Source organism: Macaca mulatta, chromosome 2 (genome assembly GCF_049350105.2).
Source record: "Macaca mulatta isolate MMU2019108-1 chromosome 2, T2T-MMU8v2.0, whole genome shotgun sequence".
Classification (NCBI taxonomy): domain Eukaryota; kingdom Metazoa; phylum Chordata; class Mammalia; order Primates; family Cercopithecidae; genus Macaca; species Macaca mulatta.
Window position 1 is genome coordinate 11015444 of NC_133407.1, and position 22141 is coordinate 11037584.

The window sequence follows — 22141 nt, forward strand, 5'->3', positions numbered from 1 at the left end:
AAGTTTCATAAGAAGAGTCACATGTACCATGGTGGATGCTGCCAGTGCCCGACTCAGGCCCCTTTGGTATGTGTGTACTCATTCCCAGGTGCTGTGAGTGTTGACCAGCCAGGCCTGCATCACTTCTCTGAAAAATGGGAGCCTTTCCAGGACAGTCCTCAGCCACCGACAGTTGTGCAAAGGGCTACTTCCCTTGCCTCAGGGTGGGACTGACTGTGGGTGATTTGTGCTCCTGTGGGATTGGCTCTGACTGAGCTTTTCCCCTCTGACTTATTCTGCTTCTTTTACTTTCCTTCTCCCAAGTGCACTCCCCCCAGTAAATCCCCAGAATGAGAATCCCATCTCAGAATTGGCTGCCAGGAACCTTGACCTAAGTAAGCCATGTGCTTTGGTAGAATTTCTCATCTGTTTTAGTAGATACTAACTCTAGCGGCCACCTGTAGGGAAACTTGAAGACAGAGATTGAAAGCCTCATTTTCTTCAAACTCTAGAAGTTTTTAAATGATGATTTATCCATCCATATTTCCTATCCTGAATCATTATTTAGCTTTAGATGTCCATTTTCATCTCTCCTGACTGTCTTGGTATTTGTTTCACCATAGGCAGTACCTTTCATGATGCCTGTAAAAAGCAGTGAAACAGAAATTTCCCTGGCTTTCTTTGGGCATACTTCTGAGGATTTTAACATTTCTCTAAGATATAAATAAGCGAAAGCCTCCCGTTTTCCTGTAGGTGGGTATCTGAAGGCCATAAACTTCAGTAAGCCAGCTTGTTCTTGTTGAAAACCTGAATCTAATTATGCAAACACAAGCACACCCACAAACATCCAACCTTCGTCAGCCTAACATTCTGGTGCAGCGTTGATAAATATTTGTGTTTAATGGCACTTAAGGGCAGCATTTTGATTTCTAAACATTGGCTGGTGAGTAATGATTTTGCCAAGAGCACAGCAAGAATTTTGCAATCTTGACTATTCCTAGGCTTTTAATGACATACAATTACTCCACACCGCAGAATGGAGTTGAGAGAAATTCTTTAAAGAACTTGTCACCAGGGAATACTTTAATCAAGAATAAGGGTGGGAACACCAAATGAATTCCAAGACATTGCATTTTCACATTCCAACCACCATTCTTTTCTCCTTTGAACATGTGAGTCTTCCGAAGGGCTCTGTTTCTGCAGTGGGGCAAAAGGAGTAATGATGGACTCAGTCCTTGTTCCTATCCGCCAGGTTTTAGAAAAGCACCCGCTAGGTGATGAATCCCTAATTGTTGTGTGAACTTGGAAGTGTCTTCGGTTTTGAGCAAGGGGGCAGATGTGTGAACTGGGAAAGGGTAAGATCCTATAGAGGCAGGTATACCGGGTTCCATTGACTGTGTCACTTTGGGTGAAATAGTTTTCATTTTAGGGTCTCCATTTGTATTAATCTAACATGAGAATTGTAACACCTTCCTGTAGTCAGGGTTGTAGTGAGGAATAACTGAGATGACATGTGGAAACTTGTATAACATGGTTCACAGAGAGAACATTGGACAAATGTGGGCTCTTCTCTAGGTGCCAGGTTGAGAGTCAAGCTCTCCAAGTCCACGTCACTTGGAGTCACAGGGGCACAAGGGAAGCCTGCGATGGTGTCGAAAGTCCCTGGCCAGGGAGACTGGGAGGCTGCTTCTGGTCTCTCTCACTTCCATTCATGTGTTGTGGCTTTGACAGGCATCGTGCCTTCTCTGTACCTTCCTTTGTATTTAGCCTTCAATCCTTCGTATTTATTCTTCAATACGTTTGCCTTCTGAACCCTTTATTTGTCCTTGAGTGCTGGCTATGTTACTTAAGTTTTATTTTTAAAAGTGTATGTCTTAACTCTCCAACCAGGGCATCAACTTCTTGAGGTCAGAGACTAATCATATTCATCTCTGCATCTACCCCACCCCCATCCAGTTCATAAAATGCACCCAGCACACATTGACTGTTAAGTAAGTATTGATCGATCGATGGTTTTTGGCCAGTTTGTGAATTAGACCCTTGATTTAGAATATAAGGTATTTGTTGATATTATTTACCTTCATTTAACAGTTACTTCTTGTGTACTGGTTTAGGCACTGGGAAAACAGTGGTGAATATGATAGACAAGGTCCCTGTTCTCAGTGAGCATTTTAATGGGGAAGAAACAATTATCAACTCTGGAAGAAAACAAGTAGCGATAAGTGATATTATGATGGGAATAACTCAAGGTGCTTTGCTGGAGTGGTAAGAGGAGTTGATAGGGTGGCCAGAGACAGCCTCCGTGAGGAAGTCAAACCTAAGTTGAGCTGCTGTTGACCAGTGGGAACCAGCCACGCAGAGATACACAGAAATAATGTTTCAGAATGATGGAACAGCTCGGGCTAAAATCCTCAGACAAATGCTCATGCAAAGGTCCTAGTTCTTTAAGTTAGGGACCAGAAAGAACGCAGAGGGGAGGGAAAGCACAGTGGGGACTGTGGTTAAGGATCAGGTTTCTAAGTACCTAAGCACATGAAATGACCCACTCTCAACATACGCACTGTCATTCTGACTTAGTAGCTCAGTGCTTTTGCTTTTCAACATTCAGCAGGCAGCACTATTTTGACATTCTCTTTTTCTACCTTGAGAAGAAATAGACCCACATTTCTTATTATTTCTTGCCTTTAGGAAAGTAATTTATGAGCCATACTCACTGCTAAATTTGCTTTTCTTCGCTGCACTTACCTACTTCAGAATTTGCAAAATTTTCAGAAAGAATGATGAAAAGGATGCTAAGTTGTCAGTAATCTACTTATTTACAGTTTTTTTGTTTGTTTTGCTGTTGTTGTTTATTTGTTTGTTTTTTTAAGACGGAGTTTCACTCTTTCACCCAGGCTGGAGGGAGATGGCATGATCTCGGCTCACTGCAACCTTTGCCCGCCAGGTTCAAGCGATTCTCCTGCCTCAGCCTCCTGAGTAGTTGGGATTATAGGCTAATTTTTGTGTTTTTCGTAGAGACAGCGTTTCACCACTTTGGCCAGGTCTCGAACTCCTGACCTCAGGTGATCCACCTGCCTTGGCCTCCCAAAGTGCTAGGATTACAGCTGTGAGCCACCTTGCCTGGCTTATTTACACATTCATTTGCTCTTTACCTACTTTCCCAAAAAGATTTGTGGCTGCCTATGTTAAAAAGCACAGATTATCTATATCGATACCTATATATAAATATATCTATTTTTAAATCAAACAATTCAAACAAAATATTATGACAAACCAAGTCATACCACAGCCTGTGTTGACAGGGGGGTGAGGAGCTGCACGCTGTGCCAGAGAAGGTAAAGGAGAGGCACAGCCAAGCGACCAGGCAGCCGGTACAGCAACTTCCCATAGCCCACAATGTCCTCACAGTTTTGAGTTTCATTCCAGTTATGGGATGAGACTGTGAGGCCTCAGGCAGCTCACCTCCCTTCCGGGCTTCAGTTTCATCTGAGAAATGAGGGAGTTACTGGGTAAGACGACTAAATCTCTGGGCCTGTCTAGTTTTAACATTTTGTGATTGTAGCTGTGGCTTGAGCCACAGACTGGCCAGGGTGGAACTGCCAGGTAGGAAAGGGTACTTGGAAGGGGTCAGTCCTGCTGCAGGAGAAGACAGGTGTTCCAAAGGGGCCTGCTCACTCTTTAAGTGGCATAGTGTGGTGGTGAAGAGCCTGCATTCTGACAGGTGGACTCTTTCAGTTTGCATCCTTTGTTGAGTTACCGAGGTTTTCTTTGCATCTTTATGTGATAGGGCCTGTCTTAGTCTTTTCAGGCTGCTATAGCAAAATACCACAGTACTGAGTGGCTTATATACAATAGAAACTTATTTCTCTGAGCTCTAGAGGCTGGAAAGTTCAAGAATAAGGCACCGGCAGGTTTGGTGTCTGGCAAGGCCTGCTTCCTGGTTCATAGATGGCCATCTGAGCGTGGAGTAAACACAAAATGTTTCTTCTCTGCCCTTATGCCACAACAGTCAGCACAGAAGACTTTTGTGACTAAATGTTTTGGGATTTTCTCTCTACCATCAAGCAAGCAATCAATTCTGCAGTGGATACAGCTGGATGTCCTCAATTCAATTCAATTCAATTCAATTCTTACACTATCTACCTGCAGGGCTATCTACTGAGCCCTTTCAAGTTGAAGGCTCAGTCCCCAAGACTGTCCCCTACTTTTTTTTTTTTTTTTTTTTTTTGAGATAGAGTCTCACTCTGTCACCCAGGCTGGAGTGCAATGGTGCAATCTCAGCTCACTGCAACCTCCACCTCCTGGGCTCAAGCAATTCTCCTGCCTCAGCCTCCTGAGTAGCTGGGATTACAGGCACCCATCACCAGGCCTGGCTAATTTCTGTATTTTTAGTAGAGTTGGAGTTTCACCCTGTTGGCCAGGCTAGTTTCAGACTCCTGATCTCAGATTATCCACTTGCCATGGCCTCCCAAAGTGCTAGGATTACAGATGTGAGCCACCGCACCAGGCCTCTGTCCCCTACTTTTGATGCCTAGTGTAAACCTCAGGCTGCTCTACCTGTGCTTCTGACCAACCAGATATAAATCAGGGATCTCATTACCCACCTCCTTGGGTTCTATAAATTTGTTAGAGCAGTTCACAGAACTCAGGGAAATGCTTACTTATGCTTAATGGTTTATTATAAAGAATATTACAAAGGATACAAATAAAAGACGCATAAGACGAGGTATGGGAAGGGGCATAGCGCTCCCATGACATTCCTGGATGCACCACCCTCCAAGGACCTCTACATGTTCAGCTATCTGGAAGCTCTGAATTCTGTCCTCGTGGGTCTTTTATGGAGACTTCACTGGATAGGCCTGATTGACAGCCATGTAGAAATGTGATTGGACAAGAAGGGTATAATTTAATACTAATAACTGAGCGAGGAAACCCAGCAAGTCCTGCCTGTTCCAATTCTTTTTTGGCCTCTCTGTGCAGTGTTCCTTCCCCAGGGCATGAGGCAGAACCTCTTTGGAAGGAGGGGTCTTATCATGTACAGTCAGACAGGGTGGGTCAGAAAATTTCTTTCTGGCCAGAGGTGGGGGAAGATTAGAGTATATTTTTAGTTTCTAAAGCCTGCCTTGTGGAGAAAAAGAAGCAGGTGAAAAACAGCAGAAGAAGGTCATTGAGAGAGAGATTCTGCTTTCTGACACCTAAAGTGCCCCCACATTTTAACAAAAGACTGTAATAGGGCTAAGGGAGTGATAAACTGGGAATTGTTAATGAAAACGCACACACATACACACACACACATACACATATACAATCTCATAATATCACACCATATTTTTACTATGTTCTCACATGGCTGAAGGGGGCAAATGAGCTCTCTGGGGTCCTTTCTACAAGAGCACTAATCTCATTTATGAGGGCCTCTAACCTGGCCTAATCGCCTCCCCAAGGCCCTGCCTCCAAATATGATCATCTTGGGGGTTGGGTTTCAACATATGAATTTTGCAGTGACACAAATACTCAGTGTTTAGCAGGTCTATGGACACAATCAATGGTGTTAATACATCTAAAATAGGATTAATGGTAGGGCGGCTGACGACATCAATGGCATTTATTTATGGAGAACACTAAATGTTCAGAAAACAGGAATGCCTGCTGCTGTCTTTGCTACTGTTCAGCACCCAGAACTTCTCAGAGGAGAGGACATCACTGCTCCCATGCACACTCAAGCCCAGAGAGTGACTCTGGCAAAGGCTTTGGGCAATAGTGTAAGATAAGATAACAGCCTGGACCCCCACCTCCCAGATGTGACACAGAAGTGAACAGTGTACTCAACAAGAATTGCTCTGATTTACTGAGCATTTTCTGTGTGCCGTGTGCTGTGATGGATATCACATGGTGTCTTTTCATATAATTCTGTCAACAACCCTGTGAGGTGGTTGGAGACTTTGAGGATCAGTGCAATCTATCCCTGCTGGAACTCAGGTCTGTCTGACTCGAAAGTCCATGCTCTTAAAGCAAGCCAAATACTTGGCTGACCTCTGAGCATAGCTGGTATGGGGACTGCCAGAGTCCTGCTCTCTGATGCAGGAAAATACTATCTGAGTACAGGAAAGACAAGTGAGGTGTCTGGAAAAGACAATTTGGAAGGTGCAGGGTAAAGAAAGAATCAGTCTTTCTCTCTACATACACATGTACATATATATGCCATATTTGTGGTGCAAAGCTTTCCATTTAGAGTCAGAAAACTTGGATTCAAATTGTTTTGTTTCATTTAATTTAATTTAGGAGAGCTAAATAATTAAACATGAGGCCAAAGTACATAAGAAAGTGGCAGTCTTTTATTGCAAATATGCGCACACTCTCCGGCGAGGTTCTCTGTCCTCAGGTGTGGGGGGCCAGGGAAGTCGCGCGGGCGCTCTCCAGTGAGGTTCCCGGTCCACCGATGCGGCGCCGAAGAAGTCACGCCGGCTCCTGCCGGCAGCGGACTTTTATGCATTGGTACTGGAAGGGGGCGGGCAGTGGGCGGGATAAGGGCGTAATAGGGGTGTCTCCATAGGCGTGGCCGGGTAAGTTTCGATCTCTTCGGATTGACGTCACCTGGCGCATGCTCGGTTGATCTGCATCTTCCCGGGCGCGGAAAAGTTGGGGAGGAAGAACCCGGAAGCAACATGGATTGTGCCTCCTTGTTCACCTTCCTCCATCTTGTCCTTTCTCCCTCACCCAAACACAAATATTTGTTGCTCTTTCACTTACAGGGATGTGAATTTTGGTAAGTCATTTCCTCAGTTCTGTCGTCTATAAAAAAGGTATTTCTCAACTTCTTCATAGGGTAGCACAAAGCTTAAATCCTATAGATAATGGATGTGAATGTTCTTTGTAAGCAGTATAGCAGTACTAATGGCATTTGATTTTTAAAATCACTTATACTCAATATCACCAAGATTTTGGATTGCCTCCTTCCCGAGAGACTTCCCTCCCTTTTCAAAAAATCATGATCATCCTTTTAGCAATGATTCTGTCCCAGAGGACACCCATGTGGATCAGGGAAAGAATAAATTGCCTTAATTTAGTTCCAAAGACATTTAAGGAGATCAATTTCCAGAGTGTTGTCAAGGGGCAAGTGTGTGGACACTGAATTTTAGTGAAGAGTAATGGCCCACTTCTGTCAATAGAGGAAACGAGGAGCATGGTGAGGGTGGGGAAGCTGCCAGCACAGGTAATCTGCTCTGCAGCTAGCTGGGAGAGGAGGCTTCCATTTGAAAACGAAAAGAGCTAGGTGGAAATGCTTAGTTCCTGTCTTTTTCTTTTTGGAGAAATGTAATTACTGTGTTGATGTGTTGACCATTCAGGCTTGCTTGTTTTGTAATATTTCTTCCTTCCTTTTCCTTTGTTTATCCTACCTTAATGGTATAATTAGACCCGCAGGTGCTCATCAAATACAGTGGGTGCCTGGGAACACACTCCCTGGAGAGTAGGTAAGGCAGGTGCCAAGAGAGGGCTAATACAGGGGTGCAGGCACAGGGTTGAGCATTATAGCCCTCAGCACCCGTCTGACTTGGACACTCCTTCCTGCGTGGGAGGGTGCACTTGTTAAAGTGTCTGTTTCCGAGATGTGGTCTCTGGAGAGCACAGAGTGAGCCAGTGTGAGGCCATCTGGGTCTGCCCCTCTCATCCATGTGGTCTGACCACTTAGCTCTCTGAGTTTCAGTTGCTTCATCTGCAAAATAGTAATAATGATGCCTCCTGCTCCTCAAGGCTGTGGGGATAATTGCATTCACAATGTATTCTTTTATTCCCTCAAAAGGTCTTAACTGAGCAACTACTGTAATCCAGGCACTGAGAATACAGCCATGAAAGTAACAAAGATCTCATTCCCTAGGGAGCTCACATTCTATAAGTAAAATATATAGCAAGTCAGATAGTGAGGAGTGCTGTGGAGGAGAAGCATATCATGGGAAGGGGATAGGGAGTTTCAGGTAAGGTGGGCACAGTTACCATTTTCTTTTAGGCCAATAGGAAAGACAACATTTGAATACAGTTCTGAAGTAGGTAAGGGAGCAAGCCAGGTAGATATCCGAGGGAGGAATGTTCAGGATAGAGGAAACAGTAACTGCAAAGTGACGTGACGTGTGAAAATACCTTATAAATGGTAAAGGATTGTCTAAGAATAGCTGTTGTTATTATAACTCTTAAATACAGATAGTCTGATAACAGATTTTTCATCAATATGTATTACTGCCTTGTAGTGCTACAGAAGTCTTTCTAAAAGTTCCTATCAAGTCTTAGCAACTTAGCAGTTCATGGAACTCCTTGGAGAAAGGCACAAGATCGTCTCTCTAGCATTTTCACCTTCACAGTATTATTGCTGTATTAATCATTTCTTAGGCCATGTTTAAAAGAACTACAGGCAATTAACAAGTGAACTAAAAAAAATGGTCAGACCAGTTTTGCATTCTGTGAACCACAAAGAAAGAAGTAGTTGCTGAATGTTTTTTGGTTTCTGCTTTACTTTTCATTTGGTTGTGCTAGAATGGTGAAGTCTGCCTCTCTAGTATAAAATGTACATTTCTACTGACTTTTAAAAAATGGCTCTGAGGGTTTCAGACAGAAGGCTCTCTAGATGTGCAAGAAGTTTCAATTATTCTGCTTGGGAACATTGTCTTTTTTTTTTTAGATGCTTTTTGGTGTCGGGAGGCCTCAGCTGAGACAGGTGGGAGAGTTAATGAACAGAATTGATAATGACAGGTAGGAAAATTGATTGTCAGCCAAGAAATGGTAGGAACATAAGCAGGGAGCTCTGTCTAGGGATATGGAGGATGGGGTTGACAGTGATGAGAAATAGAGATGGGTTGTTGTGGGGGAAATACTATAGCTACTGACAGAAGACAGTGCCAACCTGAGACTGGGCAATGGAGCTCAAAGGCATATGACCGTTTAGGACTTAAGAGGAGAGGCTAATTTTTCATTGCATTATTTCTGGGCTACTTCTTACCTCCCAAACTCAAATGGATTCAAGCTTGGTAAAGAGTGTCAATGTGACTTTGCTAAGCCTGACTTTCTCTGGTTAGCACCTGGATAAGCTTGTTATTGCAAGCTCCTTGTCTTCCAGCCTTACCATGGCTGGCAGCAAAGATAATTAGTCTTGTGGTCTTGAGTTGCTGAGCTTAAAAGAGAACTCTTGTCCAAGAGTCATGTTACAATGGAGGATACTCAATGCCTTGAAACAGAAAGTGACTTTGATCAGGTTCCTAAAGGCATTTGATGGAATACTCAGGACTAGAGCCAAGATCCAGTCTCCAAGTTAGGAACTTTTAAAAATCATTTCATGTTGTTTGAGAAGCCTACTCCATGTTAATATGTGTGATTTGTTGAGTGGCCAATTTGTCAGTGTTTACTCAGTAAACCTACAGAGAGCTCCTGTTCTGGCCAGTGTTCAAATGATAACTACACCTACACCTAGATATCTGGATTCTGAAATATTTGGAAATGTGAGCCAAGGAAAGATGAATGAATAGGGCAAAAAATGCATTGGATAAAGTATGATTTGGAGGACTTGGGTTCACATCTTGACCGATGAGATCCTGACTGGGGGTTTTGGGTTAGGCATAGAACCATGGATGCATATAGTCAGGAAGGAGCTTAATGAATATCTAAGTCAACTCTTCATCATTTTACAGTCCCCTGCACCATATCTCTGAGTGGTACTCTGGTCCTGTGATGGTATAGGGGCTGATTTCCAATGATGACACTGCCAACCCAAACTCATAAATTTATCTTTAATAAATTTCTCCAATATTACTTCTCTGGACCTCAGTTTTCTTGTTAGAAAACTGCAAATTACATTACCAGTATTTTCTAACTCTCTGATGGAGTAGAAGCTAGATTGTACAATAAAATACAATAAAAAAGAAGCAGTAGTGATATACCATAAAGTGCAATGGAAGTCCCTGCTACTTGGTGTGAGACTGAAAATTCTCTTTGAGCTTCAACTTTATGCTCCATAAAATGGAAATGGAAATATTTGCCCTTTTTCCCTTGCAGGATTTTTGTAAGTATCCAACAGATAAAATAAGAAAAAGAGGCAATATGATGTAGCCAAAGGAATATTACAATGGAGCCAGAAAAATCTGCCATCAGTTTCCTACATTTAATCACTTTACATTTATGCAGAAATCCTTCAACATCTCTGAGCATTAATTTCCCAAAGTGCAAGGCAGAGGTATAATACCTACTTCTTTCTTTTGCAAGGTTGTTAAAATCAAATTATCTATGATTTGCACACCATCACTCTGGGTGCATATGTTAGGTTATTGTTATTTTTCTGTGAATGTCAGAGAGCCCATGCCTTCCCTCCACATTCTTTACTATGCCATGCTCCTCCAGGGAGTCAGCCCTTGTATCAGAGGCCCCTGTGACAGTGGCTTCACATTATCAAGAGTGGGAGATCTTTGCTGGTGTCTGAATGCCAAGGTGAGCATCTCAGGCAAGCCTTGGGGGTTCTTAGGGCTGAATATTCGCTTGTCTTTCAGCAGAACAAAAGGTAGCACTCCATCCTGGCCACATTCGTGATGGATTAAAAAGTGTATTCATGTCACTTCTCCTGTGGGCCTCAGATGCCATCTAACTTAGTCATAGTGAAGGTGTTTCATCTAGGACTAGGCCAAAATTCAGATTCAAGCTCTCCAGCACTCATTGTATTAAAAAATGTCAGAGCTGAAAGCAACCTTTGATCATCTAGTCTACCTCTGATTGTGCAGATAGGGAATCTAAAGCCCGAGGAAATTCTTACCCCAGAATAAGTCACAGTTAATATCATAAAGAGGCCTAGAATTCAAGGCTGCTCACTCCAGGTGCAGGGCTCTTTGATTCACGCCATGCAGTTGCACTTCAACAAATAGTGAGGACCTACTGTGTATTAGACACTGGGTCAGTCTAAGTTCCCTAAATGAAAAGGCCTATTTGTACTTGAAAAAGCTAGAGAGTAATTCAGGTGATTTGCATGCACATAAAACAACTCGAGTCCAACTCTAGTCTAGAAAGGCTTTATCTTATACCTCTTTAGATCATTATCTTTCCAAAAGTTACTGTTGAGCAAAATGGGCCAAATTTCTAACTCTAAAACTTGTTTCAACATCTCTAAAATGGGGACATTATGTATTCATTCATTCACTGATGGTCAAATATTTATTAATACCTACATACCACATTATTCATAACTAGGGCTGTACATCATCATCACAGCTTCAACAAAACATGAAAACCTAGGTTCTACCTGCAACAGACATACTGATTTAATAACTCTAGAGTTAGATCTAGAGGATTTGCATCATGAATAAACTAGCTCAGGTAACCATGACAAGTAACCAAGTTGAGAATTCATGGCTTACCATATATGAGATACTGTACCAGACACTAGGATTGTGGAGGTATACAAAACCTACACTTGCTCTCAAAGAACTCACAGTCTAGTTGGAGGTGGGGAGTCTGGACAGACGGTTAACTGGCTATGATATTGCAGTCTGATAAATGTTATGCCAGAAGCAAACACTAGTGCCACACAATATAGCACTAGGGCACCTAAGTCATTTTAGAGAATTGGGTAAGGCTTTCTGGAGTGGGAGTTGGTTGAGCTGAATCTTTAAGGCTATATATGAGTTAGCTATTAATACTTGAATGACCAGGGTGATGTGGGTAGTTCAGGGACAGAGAAAAATAGGAAGACAAAATGTCATTTAAGGTATTCAGAGAATTGCAAGAATGAATGAGAAAGGAGTGGTAAGAGACAAGGCTGAGGAGGAGGGTAGGGGTAAACCCTAGCAGACCTTTATCCTCTGGGCAATGAGGAGGAACCAAGGATTTATTTTAAGCAGAGGAATGACATGATTCAATTTGAACTTCAGCAGATTACTTTGGCAGTTGTGTGGGGAATAGATGGGGAATACATTGGGAAAGACAGAGGGAGACAGTAGGGTGAGGTGGTGATAGTCCTGCTTGGTGTCTATACCAGGCGGTTGGGAGATCCTGTGAGATGATGGGAAATCACTCTATAAACAGTATCCCTCTGCAGAAAAGACACATGTGCCATTACTTTCATTACACTTCACGACTTTGAGCAGAGTCAGGGAGTCACAGTTAAAAAGGAAAGGGGGTGAAAAGGTGGCTGGTAGAAGAGTTAGAGGGGAGGAAGGGAGGGAGGCAGGAAGAGGACAGAGGAGTACTTGGTGTCAAATGGTGTTTAAAATATTCTTCTTGCATCACACTAGCTCTTAATTTGTACCAACCACTGAGGGGCTGATTGATCCCAGCAAGAGTCCAGCAAAACAGATAATTTCTTACAAGCATCTGAAATTCATGAACTCTATGGGGTCTCACACACCAACACTTTGTTGTTGCTAAAGTCTGAGACTTCCTTGAAGGGATAAGCATCCCGGGTGGCAGGGTCTTTTTATTTTTTCTTTTCAAAATGCAGAATATATTTATGTAGTTAATGCCTGTGGTCTTGCTGAGCAGATGAAAAGAGAGTAGAGCAAAGAGCTGGGCTACCAAGCTACTTGTTAACGTAATGGGCTCATTAAAGAGCTGTTAGGGCTAAAAGGATGTGCACTGTAAATCTAATTTTGGATTAAGGCCTTCATATATAAAAGACTTGCTTGCCACACACTCAGGGTTTGGGTCAAAGGAAGTTACCCTCTAATGTTGCCTGTCATTTACAACTAGAACATGGGCATTCAGATTTCTCTTCAGATTTCTTGGGCATTTATTTGCACAGTGGGAAGGCAGACTACATTTATTGAGAACCTACTATGTGCCAGGTACTATGTCTTTGATTATTTTCCCCTAGAAGCCCTATCAGGATAAATACTCCTCTTTCTCAGATTTGAAAACGAACCAAAAAAGACTACCTCATCTGTCCGAGGTCCCACTAGTAAATGCTTTGGAGAGTTAGCTGGGCATCAGGACTAGAGAGCTTTTGAGTTAAGGCATGGTTTCGGCTACTCATTGAATTACTTTTACTGACATTGGCATAGTACGGACAAAGCATTTTATTTATTGGAAGTGTGTAGATATTGACCACAACAGTATGCTCTTTATGAGGACATTCAGGTCTCAATATTGGGATATACTTGCTGTCTCTGGAAGCCAGTTTGTGTTTGTCTCATAGAGAAAACTTGATATGTCAGAAAGTTGTGAAAATAATGCCCAAGGCCTTGGCATCCTGTTTGATTAAATAGGACATTAGGAAACTCTTTGCGGATGCTAACCCTACCCAGGGTTTCCCCTTATTTTGTTATTGAATGTTTTTCTAATCTATTTACTGTAACAACAATGGTGACATAAACAACAACAAAAACCTTCTCCTTATTCTTAAGGTGTTGAACTCACTGCCTCATTTTTCTCTTGGTGTGTTTAATCTTCAACTCACACACACACACACACACACACGCACACACTCCTCTTTCTGTGCTGCTTTTTTTACACTATACCCTGGGACAGATTGTGTGTATGTGAATAAGTTTCCTTATTAATTCCAGGTAGATCCATGGTGAAGGCTGACAAATCCTGCTGAAGTTAGTCAGTGACTTTATGACAAATATCTGCCTGCTGTTAGAAATGTGATATCACGCAACACAACATTTAGATGTTTGTTCTCCGTGATGCGAAAGTGAGTACTGAATTTTCCCCCTTTGTAAACCATTTGGTTGTCATGTAGACTCAAGCCTTTTAAAGAGAATAACAGAAGCACCCTGTTAATTTGTCATGGAAACTGATGAATCTGGACCTCACAGTCCATTAGGGAGACAGACATGTATGCAGGTCAATTATGATAAACGTGATACAATAAGGATGTGATTCTAGTTATATAGGACTACCTTATAGTTTACATCATTTTTTCATATCTATTAGTTTATTTGATCCTCACATTCTGGTGTGCATGCCAGGAATGAAAATCCTGTTTCACAGATGGGGAAATGGAGGAAAAGAGAATTACATGTCCTGTTTAGCCTGAGTCATAGCTGAGAATTAAACCAGTGCACTTTCTCTCTTACATGGTGCTCATTGCTTGCCGAGTCAGAAAGGGATTCTTTTATGTTTGACTCTAGGAGAGCAAGCAAGACACTAAAATATTGTTTGATAAGAGAACAAACAATAGAACAAGTTGGTTTAATAACAGATTTATTTCCAGTGTCAAGTGTTCTGCCATTTTCACAATACCGATCAATTTCCCAGAGCATCTGAGCAGAAAGACCATCCATTTTGGCTTCTGTGAAATAGATATGATCTTTTGCATCTTGATTCTTTTGAGACCTTCCTCACAAAGAGTAGGCCCCATTTCGGGTTGTTCCTCATTACTCTTATGGATGATGTGTTCAGCTGCAAGGGCACCGTTCTTATAAATAACAAGACGTCAATTAACACTCTCCTCAACTCTTAGGAGTTAGAAGCCTCCCAGGAACATCCATTTCAGGAACTTTCATTTCAAAGGAAATGCCGTCAATAGGAAATAGTTATTTAAATTCCAAGCAGGCTGAGAGCTTTTCTATTTGAGAGCTTCTACACAAATATAAGTGGATTATTATATTAATCATTTTAAATAAAGTAGTTGAGGCAAGAAACTGCCACAGAATAAAAACAAACCAAAAAACCCACCCCACATCAAGAAAAGCACATTTAAAGCAAATCTTAACAAATGAGCCCTTGAGTTTTGCTGCCCCCTGTCCGTGAGACAGATGTATTTGCTAGGAAGCCCTATGCCCTTATTTGGCCACCCCCATGTCTTTTAGTGCAATAGAGAGAAGAAGCATGAGCCTGGTATGGCAGAAATTTTGTGAAGTTTGGAGCAAGACTCCAAGACAGACTCTGGTTATAAGAGAGTAACCCTTTGTTACTAACATCACTGGACCAGAGAAAAAGATGCCTGTTTCTAGACAATCCATTTTCTCTCCATCAGAGCTCTCTCTGTGAAAGAACACCATTGGTTCCAACATCAAGATGCTGTGAAAAAAACGGCTGTAAAGGTTTTGAAAGCAGCTAGTTACCTTGGGAGGTTTTATTCACTAAGCAAAAGACAAACTCCATTTTGAAGTTGTCAGCATGGACCAATAATGATACTTAGATAAACTCTACTATGGGTGAATTAAGAATTGGTGTAATAGATTTATTGATTCCCAGAGAGTTTCAACTGAGGCAACTTCCATTTGTATCACTGGATTTCTTCACAAACTCTGTGCTGTCATCCTAGGTAAAGTGATCCCAGCTTAATCGACAATTGTCTTCTTATAGGCAGTTTATGTAGGAGATGCTGCTCATCACTCACAGCCACATGGCAAGGAGAACATAGATCTGCAGTAATGCATGTGGACCATTTCACATAGTTGAAGTGGGGAGATGCTCACGCACATCCCAGCCCACTTCCTTTAGAAGGCAACCAAATACTGAAGAAAGAGCTATTTGAAGTGTAAAACTGCCCACTATGGGCTATTCATGAAACTTGTAGTGAGCCAAACTTCTCTTTTGCAATAATTTAATCAAATGCATGCAAGGGTTTGTCTTTAGAGGACTTCAGAATGATGTCAGATGAACACTTAGGGATGCTGGCTAGAGAGTTCAACTCTAAGGTTTCCTCCAACCCTGAGGTTTTATTATAAAGTTATCCTATGCGTTCTTGCTCTAGCTCTGCTCTTGATTTTGGTAATCTGAAAAAATAAATTGGAAAGTCCTTTCTGACTTAAGAATTTTATGGCTGTTTTGTTCTTTGAGATCAGTGGAAAGCATTATCTTGCCGATAAATTCATTGGAGGCAAGTCACACTCACCTTGGCACAACTGATTATTTCTTTCTTAATAGAAAGTCAACATCTTTTCACGAGAAGAGCTATTTGTGTAATACATTTTCTGAAACCTCCACAACTCGAGAAATAAAAGATTCTTTTTCATGTCCTTTCAGTATAAGGAAGGATTTCTCAACTATCAATATAAACTCAGGCCAGAAAATGGGGAATATGGAGATAATAAACAAAGTTCACCCCAATTCCATCTTCATAACCCAGCTATTATGACTTGTCCACCTTGTCCATGCCATATCCATAGTGTCTTGAACAGTGCCTTGTCCATAATGGGGCCTTAGTGCTATTTGGTAAAGGAATTAGTGAATGAATTATAATTTTGATATGTTTTCTTTTAATCCTTTCCCTCATGCATATTTTTCATAGCTATGTTCATGACGTTTATGATGGCTTTTGTACCTTGCTTTGTCTTTGTTTTATGTGTCATTGTAGAAAACATGCTCATTAGGGCCATACAGTCCTCTTAATCATTGTCTCTAATGGCTGAGTAATATAGCGAGCACTTTCTAATGTAGCTGCCTAAAGATTCATCATGTTGCTTACAGAATTGGTGTTTTCCTTAACCCTAGCAGTGTTCACACATAGGCTGGATACTCATGTATGAAGTATGAGTTGAACTAGATGCATGGCTTTAAGACCACTTTCTAGTCTAGGACTTATAAACTTTGAGGACCAGGCATTTTGCAAAACTAACAGGCTTTCACAAAACATCACTATCAGGAATAAAAGCATTTCCAAGAACCACCCCTTCCCACTCACACATCATATTCCTTGATGCCCACTACTAAGTTTGTAATGTAAATTTGAAAAACAGTGGAGCATTACTTCCTTAGAAATAGCCACTAGTTCAGAATTTCTTTCGGATTAACAAGTAATAAGTAAATTCATATGTGTCAGGTACATTTTGAGATGACTAAACCTCAATCTCTGATCTCACAGTATTCAGTTAGCAGTTATGAACACTGTATTAGGCATTGAGCATACAAGGATGAGAAAATACCTCTGCCCTGTGGAACTCAGAATTGACAATGAGAGGAAGGAGTTGAGGACTGAGATATAAACAAATAACCAAGAGAAAATCAGGTAAATGCTATAGAAGAGGCATGTGGAAGGGGTTGCCTTGACTCCCAAGAGAACTAAGTTAATTCTGTATAATGTAGTAGTATCTGAGGTCAGAAAGCCAAGATATGTAGACTAACAACCTTTAACAAGGAAGAAAGAGCTAAATGTCTCAGGAGAGAATGGAGGAAACTGGGAGATTTTTTTATAAGAAAGAGGTTTTTTTTTTCCCCCCCGAGAAGTGTCCAAGAAGGATCCAGTGCCATGGGGCATCCAATTACACCTTGACAAGGGTTATGACTGGGTGTGAGGATGGTAAAAGGGTTCTATTATGATAGAATAAATCCGGTATATAATGTCTGTATTTAGATCCCCAGGACATGGTGTTTGCCTTTGTTTCATGGTTTAACTTTTTACCTTTTTCTTTTGGCCTTTTCATAGCCAGAGAAAGAATTCACAGCGCAGTCAGCACACCAGTGGGTCTGGTGTTGGTTTGGGAATGTATAAGTGAAACTGGTCCACCTTCGGCTGTGCTCTCCTTCCTTTAGAGCCAGACCAGCCGACCTGGCATCAGCACTGAAACTGTGCCCAGAGCCGCCTCCCTGCTGCTGCATGCCCGGTAGCCCCGCTTTTGCCTGGCCCAATGTACCTCTCTGGGAGACAGTGTGCACTGGCATTTCTTCCCATTGGGACATTACCTGCCTGGGCCTCCGGTAAAGAGCAAATCTCTATTAGAAGAATTCGGAATGGTTGCAGGACTCAGGAGCAGATGGCCTTCTCCCTCCTCTGGGAGGGAAGAGATGAACCCCAGAGGAGAAAGAGAAGTTTTCTCTTTCAGAATGGTAGAAAAATGTATCCTCATAGAGGCGGCCATAGATGACCATGGCAGGCAGTGCTCTTGGAGAAGGTCCACGGCAGACTGTGATGCAGAAGTGGACACGAAGGCCACAGCAGAAAGTGGCCCATACACACCATCATGGCTGTGGTGTATATTCTGGCCTGACACATCATGCCAGGCCAGAATCCTGAAGGTGCCAACAGGGACCCTGAGCTTAGTAGAAAACCTCAGTCCTAGCCTTCTGATTCCAGATTAAATAAGACAGTGGTAATAAAAAGCAATAACAGCAAACATATAGAGCCTTTTTTATGCACCAGGCCCTGTTGTGAGTGCTTTTACATACATAAATTCTTTATTCTGTTTAGTCTTTGTAGCAACTTTATGAGGTAGAAACAATTACAATCCCCATTTTAGAGAAGATCTATGAAAATAATGCCTGTAGTAGAATAAAAGCTTCTTTATATGAAGCACAGAGTCTTAGTTCTAGTAAACCTCCCAGGGCTTTTGTGGGGTTCAGATGGGATCACGTCTGCAAAGCTTTTGTGAATACTTTAAAGTGCTGTCCATACATGAGCGAGTCCCGCTGCATCATAGTTTCTCCTGCATTTCCCTTGTCCATTTGCTCTGAGCACCTACAAGGTGAATGGCATAAAGTCAATACTACAAGAGAAATCAGTGGAAGAGACCCAGCACCCCGTGAGTGATTGCAAAGGAAGGAAGATGGAGTAAGTGCCAGGAGGACAGCCCAAATAAGCTTTAAAACAAAAACAACCCAAAACCTTCTTTTCCGATTGAGAGTGGGGTGGAGGTCAGGAAAAGGCCTCTAGGGGAGATTGCTTCAAAATTAAACTTCAAAGGGTCAGTAACTCTGCGCTGTTCTGCCTTCTTCCCAATAATGACCTACCACTGAATATCCTGTGAATTCTTTCTTTTTTATTTTGTGTTGTTGGTGTTTTACATAATTTTAAGAACATGTTTGAAGCCCCAGATGAAAACAACTCTGTCAGTCCTATTTGGTCATCACAAGCAGACTTAAGCCACACAAACTTCCAGGGGCACCATTATCTCTTTATGAACAACGGACCATCAGGCCGATGAACCATGTTATTGTCATTCCACTCGCGTCTCTCAAATCATTTCTCATCTCGACTAATCAGGAGATAAAGTTGATCCTTCTCCACTTTCCGCCTCCATACTCATTTCAGTTCCCTGCAGTTTCACGCTGGGCTGGGCTGTTTGAAATCTAGTATAAAACACCCGAGAAGAGCTATAATTTTCAAATTTGCCCATGGGTAATGTGTGTAGTAAATGTAAAGTACTAGCAATTTGGTTGTTTGAGATGCAATTATTTTTTTTTTTTTTCATGTCAATGTGTAGGGTCTAAGGCAGGCACAAGTTTCCAGAGGCAACATATATCACTGCTGGCCAGACTGCTGGGAGTCCATGGGGGTCACCCAAACAAGGAAGGGAGGAGGCAAAGTGAGGAAACCAAGGGCCCCCTCAATGCTGATCCCTGTGGAAGTTTTAACACAAGACAGTGGGAGGGGGGGCACCTACAGGGCAACTACTGGCTGGTTACCTTGAGGAGTCCTAAAAGGATGCCTGCCCCTTCAGAGGATTGACCATGGCCTGGTATCTGACCCCCAATGGTGTAGGCTCAGGATTGATTTTATTACCACAAGGAGTGTGTGCTCTTCCAGGGCAGACTCATACTAACCAAACTCATAACACTGATGCACAAAACTACAGCTTCTCAGGGAAGGACCATGGCCACGAGGCCCAGACCACATACCTCAGTATGCCAGAAGAAAGCCTCCCTGGGAAGTTAAACCTTATATCAGGAGGCTGCTTGCTGAGAATGAATTCATATCAAGAAGAATCTCACAAGGAAAATAGTGGCATCAGACTGGCCATCCACCAAAGGCCTAGGTCTGGACTCTAATGATTTTCCTGCCCCAAGACAATGCCTGCATGGACACTCATAGTTCTCCTCTCTGTGACTTTCTTTAGTGATGCATTTCTGACTAGCCATCCCATTGTCCATGTTGGCTGAGGCACCAAGTTCTGGAAAGTCCTGTCTCTGTGGTTTGAACTGCTTGATGTTTACTGGGTAAACAACTCTGCTTCCCAGACTTTAGAAGAGTCATGTCCCTCAGCTTTTTGGCTGCCTTGCCTATGAGGGGAGGGGTTGTTGGTGGACTCACTGTGGGATAGAGTTTAGTCCAGGGAAGGGGTCTAAGGGCCAGTACTTTGACCCTAAATTTTCTGGTTGATTTGACTGCAGATTTTCTGGGTGAGTGTATGAACTTCAGAAAGTTAGCATCTCTGAAACTGTGACTATATTTCTGTCTTAGCAGCTAGGAAGTGGAGAACCAAATTTGTGGTTTTTTCTGGCAACAGTGTAAGATCATGAGGCACACATTAACTGTGCTGATCTGAGGATCTCTGGCTTCTTGTTTTTGTTTTTTGTTTTTTTTTCCCTACAATCTGCTCAACAATTGTTTTATACTTTTATATTTTTGTAAGCTGTCTCATACAAGCCTCTTTCCATAAACAGAATTGAGAGCTCAAAAATCTCAATGTGCATGCTGGCAATGAATTTCTATATATAAAAGAGAAATAGCTGTAAATTTCTTGGGACACTTGAGAAAGAAAATGTAATTTTGTGAAGTTATTTGAACTCCTCAGATAGAAAATGCAATTTTATAGTTCTATGTGAGTACAATTGCCTTATCTATGAGATTTGGCTGAACTTCTTGCATATGAGGGAGAAAAATGGTGAAGATGGAATGGGAGTGGGGAGGACTTTATGCACACAAGAAGGACTTTGTGAACATTGGGAGGACTTTACGCATGGGGGCGAACTTCATGTGTATCTCTTGGGTACAATAGGAGTGTAAAGAGGGGCAAGAGAGTTAGAAGTCTCAAAGAGTCTCCGATTGAAAATGAAGGACTTCAAGGAGGAGCTTTCTAGGAACCTTACTTCTTTTCACTGGAAATGTGAAGCTCCTTGCTTCATGGGGTTTGCAGACTGGTTGTTTCCCTGTGTTGGGACCATGGAGATATCTAGCCCAAATTCATTGCAAAAATGAAGAAACTGAGGTCCAAAGACAGGATGTAACTTGCTCAAAATCACCAACATTTAGCAGCCAAACAAGGGTAGAATCTGGGTTGGGGGTCTCACAGCACAGCTCATTTTCTCCAGGCTCCTGCCTGACACTTCTCCTACCTATTTCCAGTGTACTCTCTGTTTAATTCTGCACTATGAATGTACCATTGTCCTTCCCTCCCCTCACTCCCAGATCGGAGACAGAAAGATGCCTTCAAGGAATATTTTGCAACAGACCAGTTTTGTGTATTTCATTTAGGGAATAACTTCAGTGGCAAGTAAGATTTAAAAATGGCATAGATAACATACAAAAATCTGTTTTTCTATCAAGCAGTGGAAAACTCAGAGGTAGACAATCTGTTGCTGCCACATCACCCATACGTGTTGATGGTGATTCTAGGACCTCCCGTGTAGCTCAGTCATCCTTTGTGTTTATGTGACCGATGATGGTCTCAGGATGGCTCCAGGAGCACCGGCCATATTATTATTCTAATTAAGAAGCATAGAGAAGGGGTTCTGAGTGATAATCATGACAGATGGGAGGCAGAACTAGATTGCAGCTTCGACTCAAATGGACAGAGCAGGGTGTGGAGGCTCACATCATGAATTTTAGCTCCAGAACGACTGCAAGAACAAACCAGCAATCCCGAGAGGACCCACAGACCCTCTGAAGGAAGCTTACTGCTTGTGCAGGACCTGGGAGACACCCAAATACTGTGAGTGCCTCAACTGCAGAAGTGGGAAAGGGAGAACCTCCGTCCCTGAACATACACCTCCACTGGGCCAGCAGCATTTTTCCCACTGGGGAAAATGAAAGTCTAGTTTGCAGGAAAAGTTTCCTACCTTACCTGGAGCTGAGTCAATTTGGAGAGCTGAGTGAAATGCAGGGGTAGAGGAAGCAGTGGGAAAGGCCCTGGGAGCTTGCTGCGTCCCCAAGCAGGCCATTCCTGTCTGGCACCATAGGGATCCTTTGGGAGGATGGCCAGAGGCAGTGGGGGGAATGCCACAGAGAGAAGAGTCTCCAGCTGAACTTTGTAACAATTTGAACCAGGCAAGAAGCCTGCTGGCCAGAACCCAGGGGAGGGTGCAAATCCAGTGTGCAGACTCCACAGGCTGGGGAAGAGCCAAAGCCCTGTTCTTTTGAAGCTGGGAGGCGGGTAGCCTGGGGCGGGTTCTTAGCCCTGCTTGCCCACTGCCTGGAAACAGACTCAGTGCTGTTAGCTGGGGGCATGGTGGGAGTGAGACCAGCCCTTCAGATTGTGTAGGAGCTGGGAAAGGGCTCTGACTACCAGCTTTCCTCCACTTCCTTGACAAC

General features: G+C 42.6%; 2 long non-coding RNA genes across 4 annotated transcripts in view; one reads left to right on the plus strand and one right to left on the minus strand.

Moving 5' to 3' along the window:
• Positions 1–22141, minus strand: part of LOC144338987 (uncharacterized) — a 179042-nt gene that overhangs the window by 60633 nt on the left and 96268 nt on the right. The window lies entirely within an intron of this gene.
• The window catches only part of LOC144338984 (uncharacterized), a 202365-nt gene continuing 186810 nt past the window's right edge, over positions 6587–22141 (plus strand). For all 3 annotated transcript variants that reach the window (XR_013413502.1, XR_013413503.1, XR_013413504.1), the window contains exons 1-2: positions 6587–6745; positions 13509–13639. This is a non-coding gene — a long non-coding RNA (uncharacterized LOC144338984). The remainder of the gene's footprint in view (positions 6746–13508; positions 13640–22141) is intronic.